Here is an 8,867-nt window from a genome sequence, read left to right as displayed (position 1 = left end):
TCCACTTCCTGAGTAAATAATATCATCCTTTACCCTCAGATGCAGAGTGGGTAAGCTGTATGTTTCAATAAAATAAAACAATACTGAGAATAGAGTTATTATTGACATTATATTATATTATAATATTATATTGATTATGTTTTCAGTAACAAAATACTGAACCCTATAAGGAATGAAGGCTTTCTTGTAAATCAAGGTTTGGGATCTGAATCTGCAGAAAAGCTCTGTTATGTCAGCAAGTTCCTGGTTTTACAAGGTGGTGAGCTGAACCCTTCAGAAGAATTTCTGATCGCTGCTGCTGTTCCTGGCTGTGGACAGAACTCTACACAAGGATAGCGTGAGCTGATGTATTGGCTTCTTAGATGAGGATGTGGCACTGCTGAACAGAGATGTGGTCTGCACAGAGTTCAATGTCTTGGCAGTTGTAAATTGCTTAAACGAAGGCCTGCAAATTCTGCGTTCCCTTAATCAAATGTTGCTGATGCTCTGAGTGAAAAGAACTTGTGGAAGGCAGCTTAGAGCTCATACTTGTGAGAGATCTTGAGCTTCCTTCCTGAACATCAGATCTGGAAGGTCCTAGTCTCCCTTCTGCTCCTGGGCAGGGTTTTGGCAGCATCTTCACAGCAGCTTCATAGTTGCAAGGCATATGTAAATGCTTAAACTGTTAAATGCTGTTGTAGATAGTTGCAATTCTGTTTGGTACCTGGGACCAGAACTGCTCTTACTCCGACAAGGCTTACATCCTCACACAAAGCTAAAGCTCATTGCAGAGACGAAACTCCTGGTTTTACAGCTGACTTCCCATGAAGCATGTGATGAAAGAAAAAAAAAAAAGATGTACAGAGATAAGCTTTCTCTGTGCTGCTGGGTCTTGTGACTCAGCTGCCAGGTCAGATCTTGGCTAGCTCTGTGGATTCTCATGCTGTGCACCTTGCTCTTTTCCCTGGGTGCCATGTGTGTGTTTGACTTAGCACCAAGGCAAGACAGTAGGTGGTTTGTTTTAAAAATAAAGTTTTTCCATGGTCATGACTTTACATCACTAAGTTCCAAGAAGGGAATTAAGCCAGGTTGTACAATTTCCAGCACTAGGAGTTGTTGCACAGAGAAATTACTGAAGTAAAGTAACGAGCAATACCTAGCTGCCTGCACAGCAGCCTAAAAGCTGAAAACGCAGCACCTGCACATAGACTGTTTTCCACTTAGCACCAATTAAAAGTCCTGTATTTTTTTGTCCTTACTAAAGAAAATTTGTGTTTTTAATATTTTCAGAACCCTTATCAGCCAGTGGTTATGGTACAGAAATAGCCCAGCTGCCTGTGAACTAAGGTATAGGAGCAAACCCACAAAAATATTAAAATCTTACAGCAATGCAATCTGTTCCAACAATGCTGTTGTGTCTACTGAAACATAATGTCAGGCCCCTCCTTCTCCTGTACCTACTGGGGCAGCTCGAGGTTGAGTGCTGTGTGGGAGAGGCTCCTTATCACTCAGCATATTTTGCTGGAGCCTTCCTCTGCAGATAGTTCTTTTGCTTTCCTAATATTGTGTGTAGCTGCAGTAGTGTTCACTTTCTGACACCTCTTTTTCTATTGCAGCTGTGATTTGCCAATGGTAATGAAAATAATCGGCAGGTTCCCTGTATGTGGCCTGTGTATCTTATCTCCTGCTGTCTTTCATCTTGTAGTTCCCTCTGTTCCAGTTGGGGGTCAATGTTTCTTTAGCAAGGGAAGGACAAGCAGTTGTAAAAAGTGCCTTGAGCTGGGAATGGATGGAATAGATGGCAGTGAAGTCAAGGGAGTCAATTGTCAGACTGTGAATTGACCTCTGTGGGCAGTGTGTGGGTGGAAAGACTTTTTTTTTCTCTCTGTCAGAGAAGCATTTTTGTCAAAGGTACAGTATTACGGCAGATGGGGAATGGAGCACCTAAAGGGCTGATGAACTGGCAGCAAGGAGAAGACCTGAAAACATTCTCTCCATCCTAATTTAGGAATGACTAGGACTTGTAGCACCAGGAAGCTGGCCTAGGATGTGCTAGCTCAGCCACTCCACAGTCATGCCATTGCAGATCCTGTAGGTAGATGTATGTTTAAAGATACCAAGTGCTTCTGAAAAGAAAGGTGACTTGTCCCTGCATCCATGTTTCTCTCCTTCTGCAGTGTGACAGAATGAACAGAGAAGGCCAAACATGGAAACAACAGCAAGCAACTATGACAAAGGGTAGCAAGTAGGCCAAGGTGAAGCTTGCAGGTGAAGTCTGTGTCCTAGTCTGTCCTGCCTGCTCACTCCTCTCACACAACAGCAGGAAATAGTAGGCAGTTCTAATAGCTGTTGTATCAGGATTATTTTACTGGGGCTTCCTGCATCCCTAAAGTTAAGTCCTACAGACAATTACCAGTAATATGGATTGACACCTTTTGCTCTGAGGGCCATCTGAGCCATTCCATAATTTAGACTTCAAACTACCCACTGTGAAATTTGGAGGAGACAAATCACTGCCTGCTTAAAGACCAGAGTCTCTGAAGTACTGCATAGGGAACTTTACTTTGTTTACTGTGTTTGCCTTGACTTCCCTGGCATCAAGACTTACTCAGTCTTTGCTGTGCAACTTTATTTAGAGGTCATCATGCAGGATCCTCTGAGATCACAGCCCTGACATCATTGTTGCTGTAACCCTTCTTCTCTATGCCTCCTGTGTCCTTTCAATCAGCATGTGGGGATGTCTTTATTGAGGCTGCACTGGAATTACCTGCAATCCAGAATACCTTTTGCTGTTGCTGCCTGGTGAGAGTTATTCATCTCCCAGTTGGCTCCTGTGGTCATTTTCATGTCATTTGGCAGCTATGACCATATCTCATCTGCTTTAATGGACAGACAACAATTACAGTTGGTGGAAAAAGAAAAGGGAAAAAAACCTGCAATGAATGTGGATAAAATGTTGAGTTGGAACAATTTTGAAGAGCTAACCTTCATTGTGGGATTACTTTATCAACATTCTTCTCCAGGAGCTGGATGAGTACTTTATTGATGTGGATTTAAATAATGGCATCAGTGTCTTCTACACTTCAAGAGTGGAAAACTTAGAACACGTTTGGTGTTCAACAAAGTCAGACCTGTTCAAGGCTCTTTGTAGTTTGATGCATTGCTTGTAAAGAATTCATAGCAGTAAAAAATGAGGTTAGAGCGGTGCAGAAATTAATGTGGCTTCAGCATACACAGAAACAAACTAATCTGTGATGTTTCTGAAACCAAGGTAAAAACAAGCTCCAGTCTGTCTGAAGCAGCACAGAAGGTTGTTCCTGTCTTTGCTTTGAGCTGAGATCCTGTTCAGCACAAATTGTCATCTGCTTCTGACAACTACTGTCAGCACTGAAGTCCTCTTTCCCTTAGGTAGGCAAACCCTGTGTCCTCATTCTGACTAGTAGAAAATCAGCCAGGCCCTCTGGGTCATTGTGCAGTGTGATTCTGAATTGGCAGGCTTGGGTGGCTAATTCTACATTAACAGGTAGAAGGATTTATTTCCTTTATAACAAGGAGCTGGGGCTTAGGCTGTAACTAAGTGAATGTGTATAGAGCTGAAACAGTGCAAATGTCAGTGATGAGAGGAAGACCATACTTGACTCAGGTAATCCAGATTTATCTAAGATATTAATACATTCCCTTTAGCCCAGCTGATGCAGTTGCTAATGAGAAGTTAGGGCAGATAGTGACTTTTAAATTGCAAAGCTGCTTTGGACATAACTAAGAAACAGAGCTTTCTGCAGCAGCTGAGAGAGAAACACAGTGTGAACCATCCTCCAAGGGCATTCAGCCTGAAAAGAGGAGGGGAGAACAGGAAGTCCCACACAGAAACCAGTGAGTGTTTCTAGTCCGAACCTGCTACCAAGGCATCTGTTCCTCTCCAGTCTTTGTTTGCTTAGCACCTGATAGGTCTCATGGAGCCACGAGTGCTACCACTTAGCCTCAGCTTGGCATACTTCCAAGCCAAGAGGCTGTGGGTGAGGGAAGATTGTATTTGATGACCTTTGGACAGCACATCAGGAGAGGCCCAGGAAGACAGCTGAGCTGCAGGAATGTTTCATGCCCTGGAATGACAAATAGATTAAGGGCATGGAACAGTCAGCAGCAGAGACCTTTAAAAAGAGAAGTAGAATGCTCTGGTGGAGCCAGTCGGCACACTGGAGGGTATTCTTGTACACAGTGGCTGCAGCAGGCTGGAGCAGCTGCATCCCATGGTCTGCATGTGGCTTATGAAGACTCTGTTGGTTCAGCTGCTGGAGCAGTGCTGGTCTTTCTCTTGCCCTCCCTCCAAATGCATGGCCCAACCATGCATTTTCACAGTCTTGCCAGCTCAGAGATCACGTGCACCTTGAAACACAGGCAATGTGGATTATGAAACTTTGTACCACAGCACATTCTAAAAGCCAAAACTAAAGATGAGAAGGAAAGGATTGGGTGATTTTATGTAAAGAGAATGCATCAGATACTGAGCCATTATGTGACTTCTTGCTGAAAAATCCCTAGAACTTGAATTCCAGAAGTGGAAGGTGTTTACGGCCTCCATCAGAGTTGGAGTACTGGGATCGGCAGAGCTTTCCTCCAAGGCAGTATGACAGCTCTTATTATCTATGAGGATAAGGATCTACTTATCCTAGGCACAGCCTCCTAGCACAGAAAGGTAATGCCAACTGAAAAATGCTTTGCCCAGACTGGAAGAGGAAAAGGATGGATCATACTGGGCAGCATTTCAATCCCAGTAAGACACAACCCCTTCCTGCAGGTGCCCCAGACAAAAGACTGTGGGCAAGGATCAGTCAGCAAGGATGGATGGGAAGTGGATTTTCTGGCTCCATTCTTACCTTCTGGGCAGAGGTTTATTAGCTTAAGATGAGTTGCAGATACTTGAAGGAAAAGTCTGAAAAGGGAGACATTAATAACGGGGATTTGAGACTTACCTGTGTGTCAAAGGTGAGGGGCAGCTGTTAATGACAACTTTTGTTTCGTTTGTTCAGTTTTTTTCTGGCTTCCTGTTAAGAAAAAAATGGGGACAATAGAAAAGTCATTTTATTTGCATAGAGCACTGCATTTTCCATATTTAAAGAAAATGTTAGGCCTTACTTAACCTAAGCTTTTGCCAGTGTTGTACTGAGTGATGTGACTGCACCAGTGAAACCTCTTTTGAAACTTTGCTGCAACCCCATAACTTACCCTGAGAACAGAAGGGCAAGAAACACCTTTGGGTGCTTTTTTGAGACAATAAATGGGTGTCCTGCATGGTTCAGCTTTCCTATCATATAAAGCCACAGCATAGCCAAGTGTTCAGCATTCGAAAAATCCCATAGAATTGCAGGGGAGTGCACAGAGAGTGTGCTTGGGAAAATGCTCATACACTTCACTGATTCTTAGGGATTATTTCAGGCTAGTGAAACGATTTTTCTGTTGACTGAACAATTACTGGAGGCAAAGTGGAAAGGTTTATATGTTTATTTAGGCAATGTTTTCAACTTTTCCCCTCAGAGCAGTTGCACTGGTGCAAATAGCAAAGGTTGGCGAGCTGGGCTGGAGACAATGCTGGAAGTTTTTAAAGTTTTTTTTTTAGTCTTATTGCATGATTTAAAGCACCCTACCCTCCACTTGCTACTGTACAGTCCTGAACCCTTTTTCCAGTCCCTGGTACTGGAAAGGTACAGCTCTTCCAGAGAGTCAAACTCGGTTAAATATTGCCTGGTTGTCAGAGGGTGAGCTGATGCTTGCAGCAGGTAGGAGAACAGGCAGTGGCTGCTGTTCCAGGAAAGATGGGAAAAAACTCAGTGAAGGAGGAAGCAGAGGAATAAAGGGCTCAATTAAAAAAGGGGTGAACATCCCACATGGGTTTTGTTGAGTGACACTTCTAAGCCAGTGGGCATAGGAAGCCTGGTGACAAGCAGGAGCAAGAAGACTGTGGCTTAAACACAGAGGTGTTTAGGAAAGTTCGGTGGAATTTCTGAACCTGAGGTGAATAAAACAGACTCTTCCCAGCAGGACTTATTAAGAGAGGACATGCAGCATGGAGTTTGACTTGCTGGGAACAAAGGGGAAACCAAGGGACAGGACTGTGATCAGCTGAGCCCCACCACACAACCACACATTCCTTCTAAAGGGGGCCTCCTTCCTCCCTTGCTCTTCATCTCATCCAGCAATTGTACATTATATCTTCTCTCCTCCCCACATAATCCCTGTTGTTGTCAATTAGCCAGTGGCAAAGCACAGAGGGCTGTTGCTTAAGAAACAGCTGTTCAGTCAGGGAACTGTTGTCAAACACCAGGCACACCATTCCCTATTCTGTCATCACCCAAGACAAAAAATGTACAATTCCAAATCCAGTCACACCAGTGTTGCCCTACAAGAAAGGCTTTTAAAAAGTTTTATGAGTTGTTGCAGCTGGACATCTGTTTAAGCTGTGGCACTGTAATTCCAGGCACAACATTACCCTCCCTTTCCAAACAGTTACTCAGACAACTTTAGTTTTAGAAGCCAGGAATTGCTGCAGAGGATTGGGTGCTGTGTGCCTAGCCCTGACACCCAGCTGCACAGCTTTCAGCTGCAAACTTGAGATCACGTTTTCCACAGCACTTGGTACCTACTGCCTCGCCCTTCCATGGACTGAAATCATGTGGTACCAACCACATAAATGGTAGCTGTGTAAAGTCTGATGGCACAAAATTAACCTGATGTTCAGAGCATCTTGAAACAAACAGGACTTGACAGGATGTGTTTTGTGCCAGGTTCATGATTTGAGTCAGATGGCTGTGGTGGATTAGGTCTGGCAATGGCAGCCTGAACACTGGGTTTACTGCTTCGAAAAATCCTAGCCACAGCAGTTGGAAACAGTCATATGTTAGAACCTATAGATGTTTTGAAAAGACAAAAGGTTTGTCTTTTCAAATTTGTTGATTTGATAACACAAAAAGATTTGTGTTAAAACAGGTACAAATATTAAGCCTGATTGCTTGTAAAAAAATAGCCGGTGAGTAAAAAAGGTAACTTTTAGTAAATACCTTTTTGAAGACTCTCACTCTTGTTTGCACAGGATATTTTGTACTGTAAAAAATGATGGTTTTGTTAAAGTTTGCCCCTTCAGAGTATCAACTGCTGTCCAAGAAGGCAGCAAAACCGCAATCTGTTCTGTGTGCTTCTCTGGAAGAGCAAAGCACAAGTAGCTAAGTGTGGATAACCTTCTGGAAACTTGTACTCCCTCAAACTGACCCTCATTACAACCACTTCTAGGCAGAAGTGAGAACATGGCATTTCCACTGACCTTGTAAGGTAGGACAAACCAGTGCTGGTGACTGACAAGGAGCTTTTTGGAGAAGTAGTTTTAGTATGTGTTGTTCTACTGATCCTGTTCACCCCACAGATGTGGAAAGCTTCATGCTGGAAGGAGGGAGGAGCTGCCACAATGGCTATGAGTCAGAGAATTTTACTGTCTCTTTAAAAAATAATTTATTGGACTCCTCTCATCATGATACCTGTGTCTACTGAAAGCTGTAGAACGAGCTTGTTCAAAAAGATTAAGACAAGAATTTCTGAGATGTAAGTGATGTGCAAAGAGCTTGAAATTTTGCCCCATTCTGACCTTCAGACATGATGTGTCTCGTAAGTAGTGAACAAGGCAAAACAAACCAAATGGAGACCATTTTTAACCCAGACAGCAATACTTTTTCTCCATTAGCACCAAAAGAGATTCCTCTCAGAGCACAATACTGCAAAGTGTATATATGGTGTGAGGCTCTGAATACTGTTTGTATTGTTAAAGCAAATGCTTGTAGGATCTACTCCTGGAAGTGAAGCATTTAATATTTTAATTTTTTAGAACACATTTTACAACATTAACATAGACAGTTACAGAACATTGGCATACTTGCAGAGTACAAAAGTTGAGAAATCTGGTCAGACTGGTTTCTGAAAGGTGAAAGAGATCTCTGGTGAAGTGATAAACATTAAAATACTACTAAGATAACATTAATAGTGGTGCTTTCAGAGAAGCCTAAGCAATGTGGTCACTAGAAAAAAAATGAGGAAAACCAGACAAGTGCAAAAAACCTGCTTCCAGGCAATGAACCTAAAAGGGCACTTATGTCAAATCCAGTCGTGAAATTATACACAAAGGAAAGAACCAAAGCTCCCATAGGAACCTCAAGTCATCTAAAATGCTTTAACAATTCTGAATGCAGTGCCTTTATTTTTATAACAGATGGATGTTAATATTGAAGTATGCTTCCTATTAGAAACACAGTTTCAGCTCCTTGCTCTCCAGCTGATGCAGGATGGAAACAATCCATCTGACTGTTAATGTCAAGTTCCTTGTTATGGCACAAGTTTTTATTTATGATTGCATTTTTTGCAGACATTACAGGCTTTGATGTGGAACATTTCTTTCATGATACATATTCACTGCAGGACTATCTACATTCAAGCTGCTCGAAAGCATCCTGACCACGAAATAATTGGTGTAGCCACTTCCGTGTGCTGCTAAGATTTCTTGGGATACACATGTGGGATTTTTTTGGAAAGCACTGGAGAACTAACTGCACTTGACTTCTGACGTAGCTTAGGAGTGGTGTAACTTGAGTGTTAACCTATAAATCTGATGGGGCAGCCCTAGAATTAAGGGGGTTTGGGAATGGCTCAGACTTGACATAGAGCTCAAAGGAGCTTTTCACTGGGGAACACATCTTTTGTGTTTGCCTGGCACAAGGAGAATGTTGAGCAAAGAAAGAGCTGTCTGCAAATAAGGCAAGTTCTGCAGGAAGAGGTGTAGGCAATGGCATTGTCAAAAATACTTACAGAAATTGGACTGAGGTTGGGTTAGATCTTTTGGAGCCAAGTAG

The sequence above is a fragment of the Poecile atricapillus genome, chromosome 4 (assembly GCF_030490865.1).
Source record: "Poecile atricapillus isolate bPoeAtr1 chromosome 4, bPoeAtr1.hap1, whole genome shotgun sequence".
In the NCBI taxonomy this organism is placed as follows: domain Eukaryota; kingdom Metazoa; phylum Chordata; class Aves; order Passeriformes; family Paridae; genus Poecile; species Poecile atricapillus.
The sequence above is the reverse complement of the archived record's forward strand: the minus strand, read 5'-3'. Positions refer to the sequence as shown.